The 27842-nt window shown below is 45.7% G+C and overlaps 1 protein-coding gene across 3 annotated transcripts in view; it reads right to left on the reverse strand.

Annotated features, from left to right (window-relative positions):
• RAI1 (retinoic acid induced 1) overlaps positions 1 to 27842 on the reverse strand; it is a 256999-nt gene that overhangs the window by 39330 nt on the left and 189827 nt on the right. Inside the window, exon 1 of one of the 3 annotated variants that reach the window (XM_073636303.1) lies at positions 21187 to 21601. The exons of the other annotated variants lie outside the window; for them this stretch is intronic. The gene's annotated coding sequence lies outside the window, so the exon portion shown is untranslated. Of the gene's footprint in view, positions 1 to 21186; positions 21602 to 27842 lie in introns of those variants that run through there. 3 annotated transcript variants of the gene reach the window in all.

Genomic DNA, 27842 nt, shown 5'->3' on the forward strand with positions numbered 1-27842 from the left:
ATTACACACAGAATGCAGGGGGCTCACCAGTGCATTACACACAGAATGCAAGGCTCACCAGTGCATTACACACAGAATGCAGGGCTCCCCAGTGAGTTACACACAGAATGCAGGGCTCACCAGTGCGTTACACACAGAATGCAGGTCTCACCAGTGCATTACACACAGAATGCTGGGCTCATCAGTGCGTTACACACAGAATGAAGGGCTCACCAGTGCGTTACACACAGAATGCAGGGCTCACCAGTGCGTCACACACAGAATGCAGAGCTCACCAGTGCGTTACACACAGAATGCAGGGCTCACCAGTGCGTTACACACAGAATACAAGGCTCACCAGTGCGTTACACACAGAATACAAGGCTCACCAGTGCGTTACACACAGAATGCAAGGCTCACCAGTGCGTTACACACAGAATGCAAGGCTCACCAGTGCGTTACACACAGAATGCAGGGCTCACCAGTGCGTTACACACAGAATGTAAGGCTCACCAGTGCGTTACACAAAGAATGCAAGGCTCACCAGTGCCTTACACAAAGAATGCAGGGGGTTCACCAGTGCGTTACACACAGAATGCAGGGGGCTCACCAGTGCATTACAAACAGAATGCAGGGGGCTCACCAGTGCATTACACACAGAATGCAGGGGGCTCACCAGTGCATTACACACAGAATGCAGGGGGCTCACCAGTGCATTACACACAGAATGCAAGGCTCACCAGTGCCTTACACAAAGAATGCAGGGGGTTCACCAGTGCGTTACACACAGAATGCAGGGGGCTCACCAGTGCATTACACACAGAATGCAGGGTATGTTTAGGGGCGCATACTGTACATGTTATGGTCAGCAGCACCCAACAGCAGTAATACATGATCTCTCCTTGCTTGCCGAGTCCACACAGGGGAAACTATACAGAACACAGCCAGTATTAAACTGAAATGACTGCAGAGCAAACTTCTAAGCTGCAGGATCAGGAACAGTTTACCTCAATCCATCTCTGTACACTGGGGAAGTCCACAGGAATGTGAGCCTCCCTCCTTGCTCTCCAGATCTCCTGTATACAAAGCTGCTGCCAGACTGCACAGTCGTCCCCCCCCCTTCCCTCCTCTGCTGTGGGAGAGCTGTGCAGGTTCTGTGCCTCACAGAATATCACTCCGCCGCTCTGGGAAACTACATTTGTCTAGAATTTCCAAACTCATTATATACTCCTGGAGTAAAAAAATCTAATATAATGTTATTATTTATGGTATTAAGGTTTGAACAAACTGACAAATACAGAATTAACCACTCTGGACAATCTGAGGAGGCCTGTAATGCTGCAGAGTGCTCTGGACGATGGTCTGAGGAGGCCTGTAATGCTGCACAGTGCTCTGAACAGTGGTCTGAAAAGGCCTGTAATGCTGCACAGTGCTCTGGACGGTGGTCTGAGGAGGCCTGTAATGCCACACAGTGGTCTGAGGAGGCCTATAAAGCTGCATAGTGCTCTGGACGGTGGTCTGAGGAGGCCTGTAATGCTGCATAGTGCTCTGGACAGTGGTCTGAGGAGGCCTGTAATGCTGCATAGTGCTCTAGACGGTGGTCTGAGGAGACCTGTAATGCTGCATAGTGCTCTGGACGATGGTCTGAGGAGGCCTGTAATGCTGCACAGTGCTCAGGACGGTGGTCTGAGGAGGCCTGTAATGCTGCATAGTGCTCTGGACGGTGGTCTGAGGAGGCCTGTAATGCTGCACAGTGCTCAGGAAAGTGGTCTGAGGAGGCCTGTAATGCTGCATAGTGCTTTGGATGGTGGTCTGAGGAGGCCTGTAATGCTGCACAGTGCTCAGGACGGTGGTCTGAGGAGGCCTGTAATGCTGCATAGTGCTCTGGATAGTGGTCTGAGGAGGCATGTGATGCAACACAGTGCTCTGGACGGTTGTCTGAGGAGGCCTGTAATCCTGCACAGTGTTTGATGGTGGTCTCAGGTCTGAAGGATGGCCTGTAATGCACAGCGCTCTGAATGCCACTGCCAGTGTTCAGAGGAGGCCTGTAGTGCACATTTGCACACAGTGCTCAGTCTGGACAGACAGTGGTCTGAGGGGAGTCCTCAGGCCTGCTGTGCTGTAATCGTAATACACAACTGTATAAACTCACAGTGTGCTCTGCTCTGGGCTCCCTGGGACAGACTAGAAGTCGGGACTCGGGAGGCCTCAGCCTGGCTGACCTGTAATGCACAGTGCTGCACTCTCACTCTCAGGTCTCTGGCAGCCGTCTTGTCACGTTGCGCTTGCTTGCTGGGAGCGGATTGCGGAAAAAACGGAAGTTAGTTCACGAGGGTAAACGTCCCCGATTTTCATCCCGTTTTCGTTCGTTAACGAAAACGGATTTGATAGTTTTCGTCAGTAGACAAAAATGTGCTGTACTTTTCGTCACTGTAAAAATGCCCCTAACGTAATCTTTGACGAAAACATTTTCGTTGACGAAAACATTTTTGTTGACGAAATTAACACCGGTTCAAATCACACACATGGCTAAAAGAGTCAGGAGGAGAAACTCGCCCTTCTTTCTTTGTACAGCTCCACTAAATAGATTAGGAAACCAATACTGACTGGTTGCTATTGGCAATAGGATTATTTTGGTGAAGAGGCCCTAAATGACTTCATTTATTTTATTAACCAACACTGAAGCCAAACATGTGCATTGAGGTGACTTGAATTTACCTCAGATTAGTCCTTTATTGAAATTCTATCAAGAATGTAGACTATTTGGAGCCAAATTTACCTCATACATTGTGCGTATATAGATTACTGCACTACTTATTTATTGTGGTTGTGGCAGACCAGATTGGAGGCAGCCATTTTGTCTGCTGTATGAATATTCAGGTGAGCTAATAGAGACCCACGTCAAAAAATACTGAAAGCTTCACCCAATAAGAACATCTGCGAGGTGCAGTAACCTATAGCAACCTATCTTGGTACATCGAGATTGAATAAAAGATTTTGTTTTGACTGGTTGCCATCGGTTACTGCGCTTTCCTGTCTCACTCTTTGCCTTACTTAAGGGGTAATAAATCAAGCCGTGTCGTTGCCATTTTCCTGGTTATAAATAATTGGGCTTCACCTTATCGCCGAGCCCTGGCCTAAAAAATGTATGCGTGCGCAAGGCGCTTTGGCTGATAATTGTAAGTCTGCGGACAGACATTTTAACAAGCGGCTACCGGAGCCTGAATGTGGCGTGACATTTAGAGGACGCCGCATATTAAAATGCCACCTGCTCAGGATTCAGGAACAGACCTTGGATCGCGCAGCTTCCACTGACGTCTGGTAGAAAGAAAGCCGTGCACGCTAACACTCCCAGGATATACAACGCCAGGCGCATATGAAATACAGATGACTTATAAGTAACAAATTTGCTTCCGATGCGTCGGTGTCTGCGGATAATCCGATGCATACCGTGCATGAGAATTATAGCGTATATTCAGTACTTTTTTGAGCTATTGCCGCAAAGTTTCCCTCTAAGCAATGTCTGATGTGATTTTCAGATTTCCATATTCTCACGTTTGGATTTCATCTACAGATTTATAGACTTCTATGTGGATGTTAGCACGCCTGCTGAGATCACAGGGTAAGCCACCTTCATCCGTCTAATTCTTACATAGCTCATAGCAACCAATCAGAATTTATCGTGCACGAGTCTATCTTTCAGCAGAGTGAATTCTGATTGGTTGCTTTGGGTGACTGAACTTAAAGGGTGAGTTCACCCTTTACCAAAAAACTGCCTATAAAAAGGTAAGGGTGTCTATAGATAAAAACAAATGGTGCAGCTTTGACTAGAGTTGAATAATGTCCTTGATATAGGTGTAGGTCATTTATGTACCTCCCCAAACCTGACTGAAAAATTTCCAGAGATGGCATCATCTTGTCATGCCTCGTTGCTAAGGTTCCCAGCTGTTACTGTTCACCTCCACCATCTGGTGGGAGTGTCTTAGCAACAAGGCAAGATTGGATGATACCATCTCTAGGAGTTTTTCAGTCAGGCTTTGGGAAGTACTTAAGGGGCCTACACCTACAGCAAGAGCATTATTCAACGTTGGTCAACGCTGCACAGTTTATTTTAATCTACAGACACCCTTACCTCTATAGGAAGTTTTTTGGTAAAGGTAAATTATACCTTTAAAACTGACCTCTAGGCCAATAGAAAACAACAAACAAATAAACGCATATCTATAGTTATCAATACATCCTTAAATGTTTTTTTAATGCACATGGTGTAAGTACCTGTTCTGTATATGGCCTGGTATCAACCTTCTGCAGCCCCTGTACAGCAGAGCTCAGACTTGGAGAGTAGATAGTTTTGTTGCAATGCATGGGGCATGTTGATAGGAGGTGAATGCAGAGAGAGAAATGACCTCATTAGTCTTCTGTTTCGTCTTTCACTGTCCATTCACAAAGTAATGGTTACTGAACATCAGCAGGGAATATTCCCTTTAAGTATGGCAATTAGTTCATATGCAGGAATTAGATGTAATGCATGAGCAGAGCAATGGTGTTGGAGAAAGACACAACACACGTGCAGAGCAGTGGTGTCAGAGATAGACACGGTGTCATGTATAATAATAATAATAATAATAATGTACAGAGCAGTGATGTCAGAGATAGAACAACACATGCGCAGAACAGTGGTTGCAGAAGTAGACACGACACATGAGCAGAGCAGTGATGTCGGAGATAAGACACAATGCATGTGCAGAGCACTGATGTCGGAGATAAGACACAATGCATGTGCAGAGCAGTGATGTCGGAGGTAGGAACGGCACATGTACAGAGCAGTAGTGTCAGAGGTAGGAACGGCACAGGTGCAGAGCAGTGGTGTCAGAGGTAAGAACGGCACGTGCGCAGAGTAGTGGTGACAGAGGTAGGAACGGCACAGGTACAGAGCAGTGGTGTCAGAGGTAAGAACGGCACGTGCGCAGAGTAGTGGTGACAGAGGTAGGAACGGCACAGGTACAGAGCAGTGGTGTCAGAGGTAAGAACGGCACAGGTACAGAGCAGTGATGTTAGAGGTAGGAACGGCACGTGCGCAGAGCAGTGGTGTCAGAGGTAAGAATGGCACGTGCGCAGAGCAGTGGTGTCAGAGGTAGGAACGGCACATGCACAGAGCAGTGGTGCTAGGAGGTGGGAATGGCACATGCACAGAGCAGAGGTTTTCGGAGGTAGGAACGGCACGTGTGCAGAGCAATGGTGTCAGAGGTAGGAACGGCACGTGCACAAAGCAGTGGTGTCAGAGGTAGGAATGGCACATGCACAGAGCAGAGGTTTTAGGAGGTAGGAACGGTACATGTGCAAAGCAGTGGTGTGAGAGGTAGGAACGGCACAGGTACAGAGCAGTGATGTTAGAGGTAGGAATGGCACGTGCGCAGAGTAGTGGTGTCAGAGGTAAGAATGGCACGTGCGCAGAGCAGTGGTGCTAGAGGTAGGAACGGCACATGCGCAGAGCAGAGGTTTTCAGAGGTAGGAACAGTACGTGTGCAAAGCAGTGGTGTCAGAGGTAGGAACGGCACGTGCACAAAGCAGTGGTGTCAGAGGTAGGAACGGCACGTGCACAAAGCAGTGGTGTCAGAGGTAGGAACGGCACGTGCACAAAGCAGTGGTGTCAGAGGTAGGAACGGCACGTGCACAAAGCAGTGGTGTCAGAGGTAGGAACGGCACATGCACAGAGCAGAGGTTTTCAGAGGTAGGAACGGCACGTGCACAAAGCAGTGGTGTCAGAGGTAGGAACGGCACGTGCACAAAGCAGTGGTGTCAGAGGTAGGAACGGCACGTGCACAAAGCAGAGGTTTTCGGAGGTAGGAACGGCTTGTGCGCAGAGCAGTGGTGTCAGAGGTAGGAACGGCACGTGCGCAGAGTAGCATCATTGGAAATTGGGGGGGGGATCAGCCACTTTAACAGCGGCTGAAAAGCGTTGTCAGGCCAGCAATAAAAATAATACTATAATCCGGACAATGCAGAATCACCGGGTAATTTCTTTGCAACTAATTAAGGGATATCAAAAAAGGAGTATATTAGAGTTCATCTTTTACCAGAACATAAGAATTGTTTTCATTTTTGCCGGGAGAGACACGTTAAAGCATCCCTTCACCTTCACAGTCACTGGTTTTTTAGCTGCAAGAGCCTGCCGTGTCCCTGGAACCAAAACACTTTATGGATGTCATTTAATAACACGGAGCAAAGATCAATAGCGTGCAGTAACCCGTGGCAAATAATTATCTCGGCAGTGAAGATTAATATTAATGAATGCTAATTAGGCCGGGTGCAATGAGTTGCTCCTCACAGCTCCCCCTTGCAGTAATGTCTACATAGGCACCATGACCCTTTATATAATCAGGCAAAGTGCAGTAAAGCCGTAGCATCAGATTGGCAGCCTAAATTATGATTGGTTGCTAAGAGTCACATCATTGGTCTTTGCTCTGCATTATTAAAGATGAGGTTGCTGGGGCCAGTTGTGGCCCCATGTGTCTTGTTACCAGTACTGAGGGACCATCCAAGGTACTGGTGGTAACCAGTTAAATATTATGGCAAGGGCAGGGTGTGTAGGGCAGAGGCAGGCAACCTTGTCACTCCAGCTGTGGTGAACCTGCAAACCCCATGAGGCAATGTAAGACTGAGACGGCCCCAGGCGTGTTTCTAGACTCAGAGGCATGATGGGATTTGTAGTTTCACCACAGCTGGAGTGCTGAGGTTGCCTACATCTGGTGTAGGGGAATTAGGGCAGTTTAATTTGGACCTTGCAGTCATTTTACTAGACTGCATGAATACATTCATGACATGTCACAATAGAAAGAGGCACTATAGTTTTTTTAAAAAGCACCTCCAGTAAGTGACTCTGCCTACGAAGAGATGATGTCATCATTCTGCTGCAGGCAGGAATAAGTATTTCCTAAGCTTCCTCTCCCTCAGCACTCAGACTGCTACACTGTAACCTATTAGCAAGTCACAAGGAGGTTGATTTACTAAAACGGGAGAGTGCAAAATTTCCTGCAGCTGTGCATAGTTGCCAATCAGTTTCCAACTTCAGCTTGGTTAACTACTTGCTGACCACGCTATGGCCGAATGATGACTACAGCATGGTCGTCCAGTTCTGGGATGCTGTCATATGACAGCTTCCCGTAATCATGCCCACTGCGAGCCCACTGCTGATCATAGATTGAGGTAAAGAGCCAATCAGCGGCTCTTTACCACTTGATCAGCTGTGTCCAATCACATTGTAAGGAGGACTGGTGGGGACACCACATGTAAGGAGCACTGATGGGGACACCACAGGTAAGGAGGATTGATGGGGACACCACACGTAAGGAGGACTGATGGGGACACCACACGTAAGGAGGACTGATGGGGACACCACACGTAAGGAGGACTGATGGGGACACCACACGTAAGGAGGACTGATGGGGACACCACACGTAAGGAGGACTGATGGGGACACCACACGTAAGGAGGAATGATGGGGACACCACACGTAAGGAGGACTGATGGGGACACCACACGTAAGGAGGACTGATGGGGACACCACACGTAAGGAGGAATGATGGGGACACCACACGTAAGGAGGACTGATGGGGACACCACACGTAAGGAGGACTGATGGGGACACCACACGTAAGGAGGACTGATGGGGACACCACACGTAAGGAGGACTGATGGGGACACCACACGTAAGGAGGACTGATGGGGACACCACACGTAAGGAGGACTGATGGGGACACCACACGTAAGGAGGACTGATGGGGACACCACACGTAAGGAGGACTGATGGGGACACCACACGTAAGGAGGACTGATGGGGACACCACACGTAAGGAGGACTGATGGGGACACCACACATAAGGAGGACTGATGGGGACACCAGATGTAAGGAGGACTGATGGGGACACCACACGTATGGAAGACTGATGGGGACACCACACGTAAGGAGGACTGATGGGGACACCAGATGTAAGGAGGACTGATGGGGACACAGATGTAAGGAGGACTGATGGGGACACAGATGTAAGGAGGACTCTGCTGATGGGGACACCAGATGTAAGGAGGACTCTGCTGATGGGGACACCAGATGTAAGGAGGACTCTGCTGATGGGGACACCAGATGTAAGGAGGGCTCTGCTGATGGGGACACAGATGTAAGAAGGGACTCCGCTGATGGGGCCACAGCCTATCAGTGACCATCTGTGCAGCCTATCAGTGACCATCAGTGCCGCCTCATCAGTGCACATTAGTGAAAAAGAAAAATTACATGTTTGTAAAATTTTATAACTATGAAAAAGTTGGGGTTTTTTTTCAAAATTTTCCGTCTCTTATTCATTTATTTAGCAAAAAATAAAAAACCCAGTTGTGAATAAATACCACCAAAAGAAAGCTCTATCTGTGTAAAAAAAAAAGATAAAAATGTAATATGAGTACAGTGTTGCATGACCGCGCAATTGTCATTCAAAGTGTGACAGCGTTGAAAACGGAAAATTGTCATGGGCAGGAATAAGGTAAAAGCGCCCGGTAGCCAAGTGGTTAATTAAGCTTTGATGAACCTGGAAGCTGATTGGATTTTTTGCAGAGAAGCACCAGATTTTGCACTCTCCAGTTTTCGTAAATCAACCCCAAGGTGACAGGCTGCTCACATATCGGGTGTCATCTCTGAACCACCTTCTCAGTCTAGGAAGTAGATTCTGACCCTGATGCCTGAATAAAGGTGGTGCTGTCCTGGAGAGAAAAGCATAAGAAGGCATGGCCAGGGGAAGGCACTGTGATCTCTGTGAGAGGCACTTCTACTGACACAATACTTAGCATGCATGTGCGAACATGAAAACAATATCTGATACTCGCTCTACTTTACATTTTAGAATTCTTCATCTCATTAATCTATACGGGTTTTTCCATCGCTGTGAAGTCGTCACACCGGGTGTGGGGCATCTTCTAAGTCTCTGGGCTGTCTTTCGCACTGTCTGCTATCACATGCAGGCCCAGGGGACAAGAACAGCGTCTCATCAAGAGATTTCAGTCTCAGACAGCGCTAAGATTGCCTCTCCCTGGGGCCCATTTTATATCGTTCAGAAACAGATGGTCCCTTTAAGAATCAAGATGAAAGTGGTGAAATGTTAGAGTGGTGGAGGGGAGAGAGAGAGGCGTACAGGACGATCGTAGGATCCCGAGCATTTCCCACATTTGGGATGAAGGTCGGCGAGTTCTTTGTCGTGTGACCTCCTAAGGACAACACCTGCCAGGAACTTGCTCTAGAATAGTTATTAACCACTTCAATACCGGGCACTTTCGCACCTTCCTGCCCAGGCCAATTTTCAGCTTTCAGCGCTGTCACATTTTAAATGACAATTGCGCGGTCATGCAACACTGTACCCAAACTAAAGTTTTATCATTTTGTTCCCACAAATAGAGCTTTCTTCTGGGGGTATTTGATCACCTCAGCGGTTTTTATTTTTTGCTAAACGAATAAAAAAAGACCGAAAATTTTGAAAACAAAATAGTTTGTTTTTGTTATAAAATTTTGTAAATAAGTACGTTTTCTCCTTCATTGATGGGCACTGATAAGGTGGTACTGATGAGGTGGCACCAATGAGATGGCACTGATAGGTGGCACTGATATGCGACACTAATGGGCACTGATAGGCCACACTGATGGGCACTGAAAAGCTGCACTGATGGGTACTTATGGGTGACACTGATATATTTCACTGATAGGCTTCACTGATAGGCATCACTGGTGGCACTGGCAGGCATTTTTCATTGGCACAGATTGGCAGCTGCCTGGGCACTGATTGGCATTTCCCTGGTGGTCTAGGGTGGCATACCTGGTGGTCCAGTGTGGTGGCCATCCCTGGTGGTCCTGGCGGCATCCTGGTTCGAGGAGGGGCTGCACTGATAAACAATAAGCACAGACCCCCCCCCGTCAGGAGAGCAGCCGATCGGCTCTCCTCTACTCGCGTCTGACAGACGCGAGTGAGGAAAAGACGATCAACGGCTCTTCCTATTGACAGCGTGATTAGCCGTGATTGGACATGGCTGATCACGTGGTAAAGAGTCTCTGTCAGAGACTCTTTACCTAGATCGGAGTTGCGGTGCGTCAGACTGAAACGCCGCAACAATAATTGCCGCAATGCGCTCCCCCGGGGGCTTGATATCCTGACAACATCATATGACGTCCGGTCAGGATATCGCAAATACTTTGCCGACGTCATTTTGCTATATGGCGGATGGCAAGTGGTTAAACTGCGGCCTATCCATTCCTTCATCTTTGTATGCTACATTCACAATATACAGTGTGTCCCCAGTGTGTGTATTCAGAATAGAGACTACCGCTTGCTTGTCTTTGCATGTATTACATTACATATCCCCAACTTAGCTGACGTTTTAGAGAATATGAAAATTACGTTGGCTATGCTTACTAGTAATTTACACTCCTGTGTGACTACGATGCTTCAAAAACCTTCAAAGCAAAAATATTAAGATACAAATATAAACATTCTGCCGCAATATTATTCCAGAGATTTTCCCCGCAGTACTTTTTTTCTCCCACTAGAATGTCCTCAGTCTGATAGCCAGCATCATTCAATCCACTTCCTCTGATTCCAGGTTGTTATGGACTTGCCCCAGCCTGTGATTGGACAGTGAAAAGAGAAGCAGCACAGTGATGAGCTCATCTCACTCACTCCGCTTTCTCCTCCTATCTTTAGGCTTCTTGTAAGCACGCTGCTAGTGGTTAAAATACACTTTTAATGATTATAGACTTGCATTAATGTGTGTTCAGCTTTAAAGTGGAGTTCCAACCCCCCAAAAAAAATTAGTGTGTTTAAAAAAAAAAATTTAAAGAAAAACATTTGGAGAAAATTTTTTTTTTACTCACCTCTAAATGCCTGTTGCTAGGGGGTCCCTAGTAGTCTGCCTCTTTCGGTGCCTGGGCTGGTGACATCACTTCCCTCGGCGCAGGAAGGGAGATCGCCTCTCTCCCCTCCCTCTTGTCAATCATCTGGGACATGTGACCGGTCCCAGATGATTGCGGGGCCAGTGACAGCGCGTGGCGTGGCTCGCGCATGCGCAGTGGGTGCCCGGCTGTGAAGCCACAGCCGGGCGCCCACAGTTAGAATGCCGGCGCCGCGGAGCGGAGGGAGGGACAAGCGGGGCTTCAACCCCCCGCATCGCTGGACCCTGGGACAGGTAAGTGTCCAATTAAAAGTCAGCAGCTGCAGTATTTGTAGTTGCAGACTTTTAATGTTTTTTTTTTTAAATGGGAACCCTGCTTTAAGTGTAAAGGGAGGTGTTAGGGAACGGGTTAGATGTTCCCGATGGGGAGATTCACCCTCTCTATTTGTCCTGGTGACCATTGTAACTGGACAGAGTGATGGAAATCCAAAATGTTACAGTTGTCACCAGAACAGGAGGAGAGGGGAAATCTTTCAATGGAGACATCTAGTTCAATAGAAACCAGCCAACATCGGCCCGTGTGTACTGCAGCCGCTCCGACCTTCTGCCTTTATAACCACTTTAGGGCATAACTAGCTATAAAAGTAGAAGTCTAAGGCCCCTTTCACACTGGGGCGGGGGCGGCGTCAGCGGCGTCGGTATTCGGCCGCTAGCGGGGCGGTTTTACCCCCCGCTAGTGGCCGAAAAAGGGTTAAAAACCATCGCAAAGCGCCTCTGCAGAGGCACTTTGACAGCTGTATAGCCATGCTGTCCCATTGATTTCAATGGGCAGGAGCGGTGAAGGAGCGGTTTATAGACGGCTCCTTCACTGCTCAGAGGATGCTGCTAGCAGGACTTTTTTTCCCCGTCCTGCTGGCGCACCGCTACAGTGTGAAAGCCCTCGGGGCTTTCACACTGGAGACAGCAGCGGCTGTTTTTCGGGTCGGTTTGCAGGCGCTATTATTAGCACAATAGCGCCTGCAAACCGCCCTAGTGTGAAAGGGGCCAAAGAAAAATAATGGCAAGCAGATATTCAAGTGTACAATTTGTTGAAAGATTAGTTTTGGTAACACGGGGCAGAGCTGGAAGCAGAAAGTGCAGGGTCTGGAGGAGGACCAGAGGAGGCCTAGAGTCAACTGCCAGAGCCTGCTGAATGCGGAGGCTAGGGGAGGCGACGACGAGGGGGTACTGCAGCTGCACAGAGAGGCGCAGGATCTGTAGGAGGAGTTCTGTCCTCCTCTCTGCTGCAAACTACTGAGACGGGGGTGGGGGGGTGGTCAGAGATAAGCCTCTCCGCGGCTGCACAGAGAAGCACAGAACCCGGTAGAGGAGTTCTGTCCTCCTCTCTGCTGCTGACTGCTGAGACGGGGGTGGGGGTGGTCAGAGATAAGCCTCTCCGCGGCTGCACAGAGAAGCACAAAACCCGGTGGAGGAGTTCTGTCCTCCTCTCTGTTGCTGACATGGGGTGGGGATGGGTCAGAGATAAGCCTCTCTGCGGCTGCACAGAGAAGCACAGAACCTGGTGGAGGAGCTCTGTCCTCCTCTCTGCTGCTGACTGCTGAGACGGGGGTGGGGGGTGGTCAGAGATGAGCCTCTCTGCAGCTACACAGAGAAGCACAGAACCTGGTGGAGGAGGAAATGGGCTGGTGGGTCAGATTTGGCCTTGCAGGCCTTGAGTTTGTCACGTGATTTAGACAGAATCAGGGAAGACCTGAAGTTGCAAGCAATGGAAAAGCTGGACTGTAGCGGGCCAGAATAGAGCAAAGGGAGGTAGGTCAATTAAAGTAAGGCCTTGATAAGCATTGTTTTGTTGCATTTGAAGTGCACATCAAAGTCGGGTCGGCAGATTCCCACTGACTTCAAAGGCACAGTGTGGATGACAGATCTAAGGCTGCGTTTTGACCTGCTTTGCGTTTCTTTGGACGCAGCTAGTCCTACTGAGATGTGTTGCCTTCCCAGACAAAGCAGGTCCTATGCAGCCTTTTGCATCCCAATACATGCAGTGCTGCGTTCCGAAGCAGAAGAAAGGATTTGACAACACCCGCCTACATGAGCCCTAAGTCGGTTCCTTTCAGAATAACTTGCTGACAATAGCAGTGTCAGCCTTGGAATCCTTTGATGCCAGAAAGTCAGCAACAGAAGGAACAGAGGAACTCCATAAAGGGGCTGCTCGGTGTAAATACATACAGGCTGCTCAATCAGCACCCAAGCGTTTTGAGTGGAGGTCTCCTTTTAATTGAACATCGCAGCAAGATCGGTTTATTGCATGCATTTTTTTTTGTCTCTTTCCTCCTCCTGTGCCTGTATTCCAGACTTTGCACTTTGTAATCATGGAGTCCAGCCAAAGAGAGCAGAGACTGTTCCCAGAGGTCAGTGGGTGGGAAGCAAAGCAGACTCTCAAACTAAACATGAAAAATGGGACACAGCTGCTTTAGGACCAGAAAGCCTGCAACGGCAAAATACAAATACACAATCGCGGTACGTGACAGCTTGTGATGCGTTATAATCTTAGCGTTTCATACTCTGCGTCTTACGGTACATCTGAAAATGCTATTTTTAATTCTTCGCAGCGGTTTGGGCACAGTTAACTGCAGAGTCAGTCAGGGACTGACTGCTGGTCAGAGACGTGCTGCTGCATATAAGGGCTTATTGTTTCTGTAATAACCAAGCATATTAGGCCAAACTATAAAGCATATGGTGATGGAAACGCTTGTGACGTCTATGTCACACTTGTGTCTAGTTATTTTGCTGTGGTTTCTCGCCAGAAAATCCAGTCATGTGTTTTCAAATGGCAGAGCTCCACAAAAGAAGGTAGGTCATGCTCTAAAAAAAGAAAAAAAAAAAGTATTCAGAAAAACCAAACAAGCTGAAACATATTACTGATTAATAAAAAAATCTTTGTGCGCAACCAAAAAGACACAATAATCAAACAAATAAGAGAGCTGCAGAAAACACCAATGTGTTCCCACATGCAAGGGACAACAAACAAAAAAAAAAAGGAAGTAAGGTCGGCAAGTGACGTAATGCGTAGGGCGGAGACAGGTGACGTCACTTCCAGTCCAGAGCCAAAACTGGAAGGGTTTGTTTTTTCAAAGCTGGTAATGGATCTGAGACTTTAGAATTATAATGTAAATGTGCTATATTGTGGTTTATGATTTTAAAATTTAAACAAATGGTATCACACTATCAGAGGCCTTTTTTTTCCTTTATGAGCATCTTTTAACGGCTGAATGGAAGAATGCCTAGGATATAAAGGAGATCGCTCGGCGATTTAAAGGGGACTTGTCTAACAGTACCTATTGAGTTGAAGATATCACCAAATGTTTGGATAAGGCATATATTGACCGGTATATTTATATAGGTCCACGTTCCAGGTAAGAGAGCATGCTTACTGGTGGTGGGGCACTGCACTGTTTCTGGTGGAGGACAGAGTTATATGCAATAAATATGAGGATTGTTAGTGCACTTTTTCTGGACCTATATTGATTATTATTAATCTTTTAGTGTCTGATTACTATATTTACAGATATTATAATGTAATTCATGGTTTTTTATTTATTTTGAACACATTTTAGTCACTATAAACGTTTTGGAGAAGTGTAACGCCATTTTTTTTTTGTTCGTTAAGCTGCAATATATTGGCAATATATTGACCACAGTAAGTTGAGAACATAACTGAAGCCATTTTGTAGACCAGTCATTCTCAACTATGGTTGTGTAAAACCCAAGGGTTGCTCCAGAGGTTGCCAGGGGTTCCTGGAGCTGTGGCTGAATGACCTCCCATTTAATGGTACCTGCATAATTCTGTGGACCACCCATTTTCACCTGGGATTCTGTAGAATACAAGGGTTTCTCCAGAGGTTTCTAAGCGGTTCTTGAGCTGTGGCTGATTTACCTCCTGTTTGATGGTGCCTGCATAGATTTGTAGACCATACATTCTCAAGCGGGGTTCTGTTGTTGTTCACCTGGAGACTGCTAGAAGCTCCTTGAGCTGTGGCTGATGGATCTCCGCTATGATGGTGCCTGCATAGTTCTGGGACTAATGCCAGTGTCATATGGCTAATTGACCTCCCATTTGATGGTGCCTGCATAGTTTTGTAGACCAGCCATTCTCAACCAGGATTCTGAGGAATACATAGGTTCCTCCATATGTTGCTAAGGATTCCTTGAGCTGTGGCTAATTGATCTACTGTTTGATTGAACCTGCATAGATCTGTAGACTAGCTATTCTCAAGCAGGGTTCTGTTGAAGCTAAGGGTTCATCTGGTGGAGACTTCTAGGAGTTCCTCAAGCCGTGGCTGAGTGATCTCCTGTATGATGGTGGCCGCATAGTTCTGGGACCAATGCCAGTGTCATGATACCAATATCTTTTTAGCTGTCTGTAAGGATGGCATTCTGATCACCACTTTTAAAGTGGTTGTAAACCCTTACAGACCACTTTTCACTACAGGTAAGCCTAATCCTTAGCATATGTTGCTAAGGATTCCTTGAGCTGTGGCTAATTGATCTACTGTTTGATGGAGCCTGCATAGATCTGTAGACTAGCTATTCTCAAGCAGGGCTCTGTTGAAGCTAAGGGTTCATCTGGTGGAGACTTCTAGGAGTTCCTCAAGCCGTGGCTGAGTGATCTCCTGTATGATGGTGGCCGCATAGTTCTGGGACCAATGCCAGTGTCATGATACCAATACTCTTTTTAGCTGTCTGTAAGGATTGCATTCTGATCACCACTTTTCACTACAGGTAAGCCTATAATGAGGCTAACCTGTAGCTACTGTGGATATCTCATAAATCTGCACGGTTTCGGAGATATCCCCTGTATCAGCATGTGCCAACGTCGTCAGCACATGTGCACTGAAGCAACGGCTTGTTCATGCCCTTGCTTCAGCCGATGTGCTGTTACCGACGGCTCCCGCGCGCATACGCGGGAGTGACGTCATCGCGGCTCCGGCCAATCACAGCGGAGCCCACGATACCCGTAAATAACTTAGGGAGATATGTCGCCGGGCAGAGCAGTGTGCCGGGACCGCTGCGGGGGCTTCGATCTAAGGTGAGTATTTCATAAGGAGCTAGTATGCTATGGATACTAGCTCATTATGCCTTTGTCTTGCAGGTTTTTTGTTTTGTTTTTTTGTTTTTTCGTGGGTTTACAACCACTTTAAGGGGAGCATTTTTCCACTGACCACCAGTGTGTTTTTCCCACCGACCTTCAATGAACAGGTTTTAGTAGGGGTTCCCCTAGCCCAGTAAATTATTTCAAGGTTTCCTCTGAGGTAAAAATGTTGAGAAAGGTTGTTGAAGACTGAACATTTATGACAACGCTGCCCAATAATTACTAATGACATCAACAGAGAACAATGAAAGTAGCCATCTTGAGGGTGAAAAAAATATCAACGAGAAGCTACCAAATAATGTTATAAAGTCTGTGACATCTATACAATTAAGCTTTGACAAAAAAACTTAGTTTCTATGGAGCGCTGCACCAGATTTGAACTCTCCAGTTTTAGTAAATCAACCCCTATGTGTTGTTTTAATAATATTTGCATTATGCTCCTTCATTCCCCACAATGTGCTCCATCCTTGGCATGGAATGGCCTTCAGAGGGAGGAACTGGAAGATCAGAGGGAGAACCAAGCAGGCAATGAGATACAAGCATGCTTTGCGTTTTGTAGATTATACGGACAGGATCGCCCTGAGAATGGCTAGAGTTGGTCTGCTTTGCCGGCGTTCAGGAGCTGCTTGCTGATGAAAAATGAATTGCTGTAATTATCAGTAAGCTAATGGCATATCAGAGGACGTCAAGGAAAGGCTGACTCCATGGGAGTTGTAATGGACGAATTAGACATTGCGTAGAGGTCTTACTATAGAACAAAGGTTTGATGCCAGTACCCACAATCCATTGCGTCTCAACGTAAGTACTGCCATTCTGTACACACAAAAGCTTTCAAGGAGGTACACTCTAGGGGGCATAGCCTGCCTGTTCAGTACTGTTTTTCCCCCCAAGGAAGGGCCATAGTGTATGTACATGTTCACTTCACTTCCTTTTGTCAGCAATCTGTGAACCCTTCCTTGTGATGCCATAGAGGTATTCTCAAACACACCCACTGTAAGCTCTTTATATATTAAAAAAAGTCAGTATTAAAGAGGTTTCTCCCAACAGAGATAAAGGAAGTTATGCCGCGTAGGTTCGGAACACAATCCTGAGTCAGTGCAGGTTCTGAACACGATCCGGAGTCAGAGTAGGTTCTGAACACAATCCCGAGTCAAGGTAAACATGACTTACTTAAAGCTGAACTCAAAGCAAACAGCTAAATACAGAGACACTGTAAAAGACACACATGGGATCTTTTTGACCCTCCAAATGAGTAGTATATCTGTCCTTCCAGTCCAGAATAGGGTTATAGTGTGAAATGTAACAGGCACACATTGTAAGGTATTTACAAGACTCCATCAACTCTCATCAGGTAGAGTTTAGAGATTTCGATATCCCCAAAGCACACACTTTAAAAAGACCTGTGGGGCTTGCAAAGCTCCATTTATACACATACACAATTACACAATCTACTCCCATGATGCTCCATTAAGTCATTACAACCCTTAATTAATCCAGTCATCCTCTGTGGCAAAATGGCGGGCACGTGCCACGGCTGAACGCAGGCCATCATCAGACTCTACCGACAATAGCTTGATAGAATTAATGTGGCATTACCGTGGAGATCTAAAATATGCACCGGTAAATGAAAAAAAAAAAAAAATTGAAATAGATGACCCCTTGGGACTGTGGCAAACACATAGGATTAAACTGAGAGAAATCCAAATGTACTTTCCTGCCCTCCGGGGTCGTGGAATGGGGCCGGGACGGTTATAAATAGCCCAGGTTTGGCTGCAAGTTGCCCAGTGTGCTGCAAGCCCGCAAGGAATAAATTATTTATAGGCTTCCTCCTTGCGCATTCCCAACACTATTTATACCGCGTTCCGCAGAAGGGGCACAATTTTAGACGTGAACTGTTTGGTGCCAAATGGTCGGGTGGCCTTACCAGGTGATGAGAAACAGGCTGGCAGAGAAATCCTAAAAGGACTATCTTCTGAAGAGTGTCTGCAAGATTTAAAGAGGTTTGTTTAGCAAAAGGAAATATCCCTCTTAAATTCTGGAAAATAAAGGGAAGTTATACTTTAAACTGAACTTTGGAAATGTCAAAATTACACTACTCTGCTCAGAAGATATTTTTCTGTTGCCGTGGGATACAAATCTTTTTTTAATTCTTTATTTTAATTTTTTTATTTTTGTAATTCCTTTGTTAGTATAAAATAGTCATGGGAAACACATACATTAGAGATATGTATCGGAGTACGTCATCAACAGAAATTCCAACATATGAACGGCTAATCAAGAGCACTAAGACAGCGATCTCAGAGGAAGTATTCAATAGAACAATCCAAAACCATGACTGTAGCATATATAGAACTGCACCCCCCAATGTCAGGGGAGAAAACATTATTTTAAGTTTTATAGTCATACACCAACTCTGAGCAGCAATACCATGAGAGTACAGTAAAACCTTGGCTTGAGAGCGTTTTGCAAGACAAGCAACATTTTTTAATACATTTTGACTTGATATACAAGCGATGTCTTGATATACAAGTAGCGTCATGTCACAACTGAGTATAAAAGAGAAGAGAGGCGCCTCTAAGTGTAGCAATATGGTTACATTTATTGAAGGTACAACATTTAGAAACTCACATGGTTGATGATTAAAACAGGCAAATCCGAGTATGCAGGCATTCGGGGTAAAGCTGTCCACATAGACCATCCTCCTCACTGCCATTGACGTCATCCTTTCCACGCTGCGCTCCATGAGCGGTTCAAGCCTCACTTTCAGATCGCTCTACGGCAGGGTAGTCATCCCCGGTCACGATTGCAGACTGACAGCGGTGAGAACGGGCGGTGCGGAGGACCCTCTATGTGGACAGCTTTACCCCGGATGCCTGCATGCTTAGATGTGCCTCTTTTAAACATCAACCATGTCAGTTGCTAAATGTTGTACCTTCATTAAATGTAACCTACACTTAGAGGCTCCTCTCTTCTCTTTTATACTCTGTAGCTCCTGCTGGATTTTGCTTCTAATCCCCTTGTGGAGGCTTCCATTTGTGGATGGACATTTTATGGCTACACAACCTCACAACCCCACAAATCACATTGCTATAATTTTTTTATATGGACAATAAACGGAAGGATTTTTGAATAAATGGTTGTGGAACGAATCATTTGAGTTTCCATTATTTCTTATGGGAAATTTGCTTTGATATACAAGTGCTTTGCATTACAAGCATGTTTCTGGAAGGAATTATGCTTGCAATCCAAGGTTTTACTGTATGATTCTCTATGTAGGTTTTCACAGTATATAGGCAGCAGCTTTGTGTCCTATACCAGTGATGGCGAACCTTGGAACCCCAGATGTTTTGGAACTACTTTTCCCATGATGCGCCACTACACTGCAGAGTGCATGAGCATCATGGGAAATGTAGTTCCAAAACATCTGGGGTGCCAAGGTTCGCCATCACTGTCCTATACCGAAACAACAGAAAGGAGGACAGAAAGACATAACCAAAGCACACTCTGTTTAGTAATAGAGTCACCAGTTAGCTCATATAACACAGGTTTATAGTAACGTAATAAGGTTTTGAAAACTGTGCTACGTAATGTCCCACCACAAGAGGGGGGGACAAAGAGCCGCAGCAAGAAGCTCCCAAAAACCAACACCATTTTTCCAGTTGTAAAAAATTGTCTTCCAGTTTGTTCCAGGATGTTGGCCAAAAAACAATGGTTGGAAAACCCGTGTGGTATCCTACCACCCAGAAGGTGGCACAAGCTGCAGTGCCCATAGTGTATCGCCATTTTTTTTTTCTGCAACGCTGATAACTACACATCGGTTAAAAAAAACATCACATAAAATGATAGATTACAGCACATATTTTACATATACTGTGCAGGGGGGAAGACAGATGCCAGCTTTCAGGAGCATCAAAAGGAGATAGGCATTGAAACTAACAGCCATCTAATGGGAAGACTGTGGCCCACCTCACAAATGGCCCTTTCATGAAAGCGAACACCCAATGGTTAGGCCAGTTTCCAACTGTATTTAAATCCATTAACAACATTTTAATTATGGCACATATTTTATATATACTGTGTACTGGAGTAGACAGATGCCAGCCTTTGAGAGCATCAGGAGGAGATAGGCATTGAGACGAATGGCCATCTAATGGGAAGACTGTGGCCCACCTCAAAATGGCCCTTTCATGAAAGCTAGTACCTAACGGTTAGGCCAGTTTCCAACTGAATCTAAAATCATTACCAAAATACACTGCAGCTTACCAGTCCTAAATGGAACGCCATTTTTTTTCACCTGGTGGGCCTGCCAGTAACACACTTTCTGTCCTAGGGTGACCACGCTAACAGCCATTTAACGGGAAGACTGTGACCCACCTCACAAAACTGACCTTTCGTGAAAGCTAGTACTTAATGGTTAGGCCAGTTCCCGACTGTATTTAAATCAATGACCAGAATCCCAATATACTGCAGCTTACCAGTCCTAAATGAGGTGGCTGCATTCGTTTTCCTTTTTTTTTTTTCGCCTGGTGACCCTGCCAGTAAGCACACTTCCTGTCCTAGGGTGACAATGCTCATTCCCTGTGCTGTATCTGTGCTTATTCCCTGTGCTGTATCTGTGCACTCCTCTTCCCTCTGGGGCCAGGAAGGTCATAAATAGCCCGTGTTTGGCTGCCGGTGTGCTGCAAGCCCGTAAGGAATAAATTATTTATAGGCTACCTCCTTGCGCATTCCCAACACTAAAGCGCACTCCACATAAGGGGCATCCGTAACAGTACTCCACGCTAACCGTTCAGCGACAAGAGGTCAGGTTGGCCTCACAGGGTGATGAGAAACTGGCACAGAGATCCTAAATGTAGCTGTATTGTAAACCTAGGACAGGACTACAGAACACTTCCCCCTTTCCTCTTCTCCAGAACATAGAGAGGAGGTGTTTTGTAGTCCTCAAAAATAACTGGAAACAGTGTCACTAATAACAGCGCAGCATAGGCAGGGGGCATTCGAAGTTATTAACTGCAAAATATTTCTGGCAGAATGAAAAGGCTTCTCTATGGCACTCATATAACAACACATCTTCAATGGTATAGTTAACAGAACAAAAGAAAGTGAATAAGAGAAGGTCATTGTTAGGGTTTACATACCCTTTAAGCAAACATCTGGTTGCTATAGGAATCCCGTGCTTATTCCGTGTACGGTGAAGTGGCCCGAAAGTTCACGGCAAAGTGTTGTTCTGGATAAATCCTCTCCTTATAATGAAAGGCACAGGCAGCCAAAATACGAACGTGCCCAAAATTCCACCTAGTCATTTGGCAGCTCTTCAGGGCACGCAGTGACACCGCGTGAGGCATCTCAACCTCCAATCTCGAAGCCACCGCACAGCAGTGCTCAGACAAACATCTCCCTGACTGAAGAAGGAGGCCTCTGTGCCCCTTCGCTCCTGTGGAGGCAACGGGGCCTTCTCCGCTGCCTGCTGCTTGTTCTGTTCCTCTCCTACCTCACCCGCAGACGACGTTGTATTGTACAAAAATTCCCTGGCCAGATTTCCATTATTTGAATAAACGGCCCATCCTCCCCCGTCTGGATGTTCATTCCCACCGCATGGCTGAGTAATTTTGCCACTGATCGTTGCAGCCAATGAAACTGGGAATTAGAGATATTTTTCACATCAGCCAAGCTTTAAAAATAAATCTGAGCCCCCCGTGCCAGGAATACGCAATTTGCCGTTTTTACTGCAACAGCTAAAATATTATGTTCTGTCCTTTTCTCACAGAGGCAGGAATACACAGAGAAGAGGTCTCCCCCGCGCCCCCTCCTGTAGACCCAGGCAGACCTGGGAAGTTGGGAAAAAAAAAGGATCCAGTTAAATCACATTTCATACAAACAAAAAATCATATTATTATTTCAAGCAGTAGGCCCCGATTTACATTAATGGAAGGGGCCATTGTTTACTTTACAAGACGAAGATGGAGTGGTCAAGGCCAACATCTGTCACCTCTGATCACGGCATACCCTCCTCACTGGGAGATGTCCAACTGTGGTCAGGGGGAGGTAATTCCAGAGAGTGAACATAACAAATGTTTTTATTATTATTAAAGATACTATTACAGGTATCTTCAGTGTTGGGACTCTTAGTTTTTAATATCTTTATAAATGATATAGGGTCTGTGATTAAAAGTACTATTTCAGTCTTTGCAGATGACACCAAGCTATGGAGTGGAATAACGTCCTTACAGGATGTCTCCAACTTAAAATCTGACCTCAATGCACTGTTTAATTGAGTGACTATGTGGAAAATGAGGTTTAATGTTGATAAATGTCAAGTTATGCACTTGGGGGCTAAGCATATAAATGCATCATACATACTAGGGGGAGTACAACTGGGGGAATCCATAGTGGAGAAGGATCTGGGGGTTTTGGTAGATCATAAGCTTAATAACAGCATGCAATGTCAAGCTGCGGTTTCCAAAGCGAACATAGTCCTTTCTTGTATTAAGAGAGGTATGGACTCCAGAGAGAGAGAGAGAGAGATATCATTTTGCCCCTGTACAAATCATTAGTAAGACCTCATCTGGAATATGCAGTTCAGTTTTGGGCACCAGTTCTCAAAAAAGGATATCGGGGGAACTGGAGAAAGTGCAGAGAAGGGCAACCAAACTGATAAGAGGCAGCTATAGCTTTCCTCAGCTAGGAGGAAAGATTAGAGGAACTGAATGTATTCTCTCCTGAGATTAAAGGGGGAATATGATCAACATGTACAAATACATAAGGGGTCCATATAGTGAACTTGGTGTTGAGTTATTCACTTTAAGATCATCACAGAGGACAAGGGGACACTCTTTATGTCTAGAGGAAAAGAGATTTCATCTTAAAATGCGGAAAGGTTTCTTCACAGTAAGAGCTGTATAAATGTGGAATAGACTTCCTCCAGAGGTGGTTCTGGTCAGTAGATTTCTTTAAAAAAGGCCTGGATTCATTCCTAAATGTACATAATATAACTGGGTATTAACATTTATAGGTAAAGTTGATCAAGGGAATATATCTAATGGCCTCTCGGGGGATCAGGAAGGAATTTTTTCTTCTGATGTAGCAAATTGGATCATGCTTTGCTGGGGTTTTTCGCCTTCGACTGGATCAACTGTGGGTATAGGATTGTGTATATGGGATTGTATGGTTTTGTTTTTGTTTATTGATTGAACTAGATCGACTCGTGTATTTTTTCAACCAGACTAACTACGTAACCATACACAGCGCCGTCACGTTACGCAGCGCTTTACATATATACTGTGCATTGACATTAGTCCCTGCTCTCGAGGAGCTTACAATCTAAAGTCCCTAACTTACATTCATACATACACATACTACAAGCCATTTACCAGGAGCCAATTAACCTACCCACATGTCTTTGGGCTGTGGAGGGAAACTGGAGAACCTGAAGGAAACCCATGCAAAGGGAAAACGTTCAAACTCCGTGCCCATTATAATAGACTAGGTATAGGTGCCTTTCCAACACTTCCAGGTTTGTTGCCTAGGCAACAATGACCCTCCCACCTGTACATTATGCATCCCAGGAGGCTTTGGGCCAATATCCGCTGCACTGTGCATGCACCATTGCGCATCACGGAGCTGTCGCAAAGAACCCAGAAAAGACAGTCAGCCTCTTTATTATGACCTCACATAGACTTGGTGATGCGCCGCTCCAAGCACCATATGTAGTTGCTCAAATGTTCCACTGTAAGAGGGTGCTGGCATGAGTGTGCTCATCCAGAAAGCTCCATGAATATATAGTGGTTAGACGCCGCACACTGATCAGCTCCAAGGTATAAGAGGTGAAGAGCGGCCTCAGCCCCAGCTCCTGCTAATAGCCAAGCCTTCTGAGATGTTTTTCCCCACCCAGCAGGGCTTAGTCATAAAGGTGGGTGGGCGAAACTTGTCAGGGGGGCATGGCTATCGGGAGGAGCTGCGGCTAAGGCCGCTCTTCACTTCTTATACCTTGGAGTTGATCGGTGTGCCCTGTTGAATCAATATGGGCTCTTCATGATGTCAAAAGCTATGGCTTACACCAGACAACGCTGAATTAAGGGGGGAGTGAAGTTTCTCTTTAAAGTGTATCTAAAGCAAATTTTTGTTTTGGGTAGAGCAGAGTAAGTTTAGAAGTTCTCAGTCAAGGACTGGGTTGTGTAAAAAGGAAAGTGGTCCAGATTCAATTTTACGCAAACTCTTGTGTCAAGAAAAGCCAATGCATTTCAGGGTTTTAAAAGCTTCCCCTTCATGAGGGGCCTGGTACTGTTGAACAAAGTATGTGCTATACTGAAAAAAGTGGAAGGAGCCTGAGGGGTAATTGTTTGTACGCTGATCGCTCCAGATCCCGATGAAGGAGGACCCTCTGTACCTTCGAAAAACACATTCGCTTTTAATGACATTTTATGAGAGTGAATAAAATTGAATTTGGACTTTATATGTTCTGCTTTTGCCACTTCCCCCTTGCACACAGTGGCTACTCAAACAAAACAAAAAAGCCATTGGTTATAATTAGGACGGCTGCCTAAGGTGGATCACCCCCCCCTCTACATTGAGAACCTTTTCTACTTTAAGGCAGCCCATACATTAGTAATATTTTTGTTCAACCAGCAGGTTGGATTAAAAAAATTGCTTGATTCTTCCACACATTCGTGATGGATTGGGGAATCACTCCTGCTGAGCTATCGTGTTTTGACAGCGGGGGGACCTCCTCGCCGTCAGACTACACCAATCAGTGCTGCCGACTGTAGTCTGCGGTGTTAATCATGAGAAATTTTTTCAGCAGGCTGGCTGTACAGAAGTCAATTGGTAGACTTCAACACAACCAGCCTGCTGATACATGGAGCGAAATTTGTCCGGTCCCTGCTGGACCAGCCTAATTTCGAGATCCTCCGTGCCCCATGCCTTTCCTTTACTTCTTAAGGTATTTACTGCTGTCAGTGTTGCCATTGGGTAGATTTACCCTATTTGTCCTGGTAACCATTGTCAGCGGGAGATGAAAGTGGGGGAATGGCCAAAATTTTGAGTTGTCACTGGAACAGGAATAGAGGGGGGATCTTCCGATCAGGACACTTGTTACAGTGTCAACTATCTAAAAGATGATTTTTCTTACTTTTGAGGGATCTCCTCTGACTTCTTGTGTCTCCAGATAAAAAACAAAGACGAAAAATCCACAATGGGACACAGACAGCAAAAAGAACTTGACAGGAGGTGTAACTATATTCTGCTTCATGCAAAACTAAAAAAAAAAAAAAAAATGGGCATTTTGGCTTGCCTTTAACCTAGAAGAAAAGCTTTACTGAAAAAGCCTAAATCATGCCCATAGTCTATTTTCTTTATTACCACTGGACTTGATATCAGCAATTGCAGCCCTCGGTGCATAGGGATGAGCAGGAGAATAGGTCTTGTTTCAGGGACCATGTTGTTTTATACTCACTAAAGGCTAAATAACTCTTTTTAATTATATAAACGGGGTGAAATTTGCAGGGAACTCCCTATATAAGCCCTGCTCAACAGCAGGTTTTCTTTAGTATTTTCTACCAAGCAGATGGTTGTGTTCGTGTGAGGCGACCCCCACGGACAAAGGCAGTGTCAGCGCCTTCACGTCACCTCCTTTCACATTTAAACCAGCAGTACTTGGTAGGAAGTTTGGTGCCGTTGATGCGATTGTGCTGCCATTAGGGGCAGCAGAGGAACATCCATGCAAACTGCATTCAGCCGAATACCCAAATTCAGCTTTATATTCCACTACTTAAAGGGGTTGTTTACGAACGTCAAAACAGACACAGTGGCATGTTAGAAGTGACACAATACCTAGATTTTTTGTGATACTCTTCCACTCATGGCACCAGCAAATTGGGCCTGTTTAAAGCTTGCATTTGATGGCATAGTAAAAAACAATGTTGCAGGTTTCAAGCAAGTGTGGATGCCACACACTGCAATTCAGTTGCCTTTAAAGTGTGGCTACTACTCTAATCTATGGCAGTCAAACTTCTCACGATCAAGGCACCCCTGACGTGCAGCTGCTTCTCTAATCTATGAGAGCCCAACCCACTGGGACCAAGGTGCTCCTGAAGTATGGCTACTACTCCAATCTATGAGAGCCCAACATGCTACACTCGAGTTGCACCTGAAGTATGGTTACCATTCCAATCTCTGAAAGCCAAACTTGCCGTGACCAAGGTGCCCCTTAAATGTAACTACTCCTCTAATTGATGAGAGCCAAACACACTGGGATCAAAGAACCCAAGAAGTGTAGCCACTACTCTAATCAATAAAGCCAAATTCAGCATGATCAAGGTGCCCCTGAGTTGTGGCTACTACTCCAATCTATAATAAGCCAGTACAATGTGATTAAGGTGTCCCTGAATTGTGGCTACTACTCTAATCAATAAAGCCAAATTCAGCATGATCAAGGTGCCCCTGAGTTGTGGCTACTACTCCAATCTATAATAAGCCAGTACAATGTGATTAAGGTGTCCCTGAATTGTGGCTACTACTCTAATCAATAAAGCCAAATTCAGTATGATCAAGGTGCCCCTGAGTTGTGGCTACTACTCCAATCTATAATAAGCCAGTACAATGTGCTTAAGGTGTCCCTGAATTGTGGCTACTACTCTAATCAATGAATCCAAACTCACTGCGATCAAGGTACCCCTGAAGTATGGGTACTACTCTAATCTAGAAGAGCCCAGTACATTGTGATTAATGTGCCCTTGAATTGTGATTACTACTCTAATCTATGAAAGCCAAACCCACCCTGATCAAGGTGTCACTGATGTGTAACCATTTCTCTAAGCCAGTGTTCTCCAAACTGAGGCCCTTAGGTCGCCCTTATCTGGCTTTTGGGGTACTTTTCCTCCCACTGATAAAAATACACTACTCCTTCCACTGACACCAACAATGAGGCATAATTCCTGGTGGTGACATTAACGTCGGGGCAATATTTCTCTCACTGACACCAACAATGGGGCACTATTCCTTCCACTGATACCAATGATGGGGCACTATTTCTCCTACTGACACCAATGATAGGGCACTATTCCTCCCACTGACACAAATGATGGGGCACTATTCCCCCACAGATAACAAAGATAGGAATACTATTCCTTCCACTGATACCAATGATGAGGCACTATTCCTCCCCACTAATACCAAGAATGGGGCATTATTTCTCCCACTGACACCAAAGATGGGACACTATTCCTCCCACTGACACCAAAGACCGGGCGCTTTTTCTCCCACTGACACCAAAGACCGGGCACTATTCCTCCCCCTAATACCAAAGATGCACTGTTTACTCCCACTCCCATTTATTCCATACCAATTTCTACTACCACTGGCCACAGTCCGGCCCCCCTACTCCCACTGGTCCTTTGTTTAGAAAGTTTGGAAAAAAACCCTGCTCCAAGCTATGTGGAGTCAAAAACACTTGGATCAAGGTGGCCAAGTACTACTCTGAACGATGGAGCCAAACTTACCATTAATCAAGGTGCCACTGTGTGTCAGCTACTCTAATCTATGAGAACCAAACTCACTGCAACCAAGATGGCCCTAAAGTATGGCTACTACTCTAATCTATTAGAGTTAAACTCTAAGGTGCTTCTGAAATTTGGCTACTCCTATAATCTACGAGAAACAAACTTACCATGATCAAGGTCCCCCTGAAGAGTGGCTACTTGTCTTAGCTATGAAAGCCCAACACACGGCAGTCAAAGTGCATCTGAAGTGTGGCTACTACTCTAATCTATGAGAGTCCAACACACTGTGGTCAAGGCGC

Source organism: Aquarana catesbeiana, linkage group LG06, assembly GCF_042186555.1.
Source record: "Aquarana catesbeiana isolate 2022-GZ linkage group LG06, ASM4218655v1, whole genome shotgun sequence".
NCBI lineage: Eukaryota > Metazoa > Chordata > Amphibia > Anura > Ranidae > Aquarana > Aquarana catesbeiana.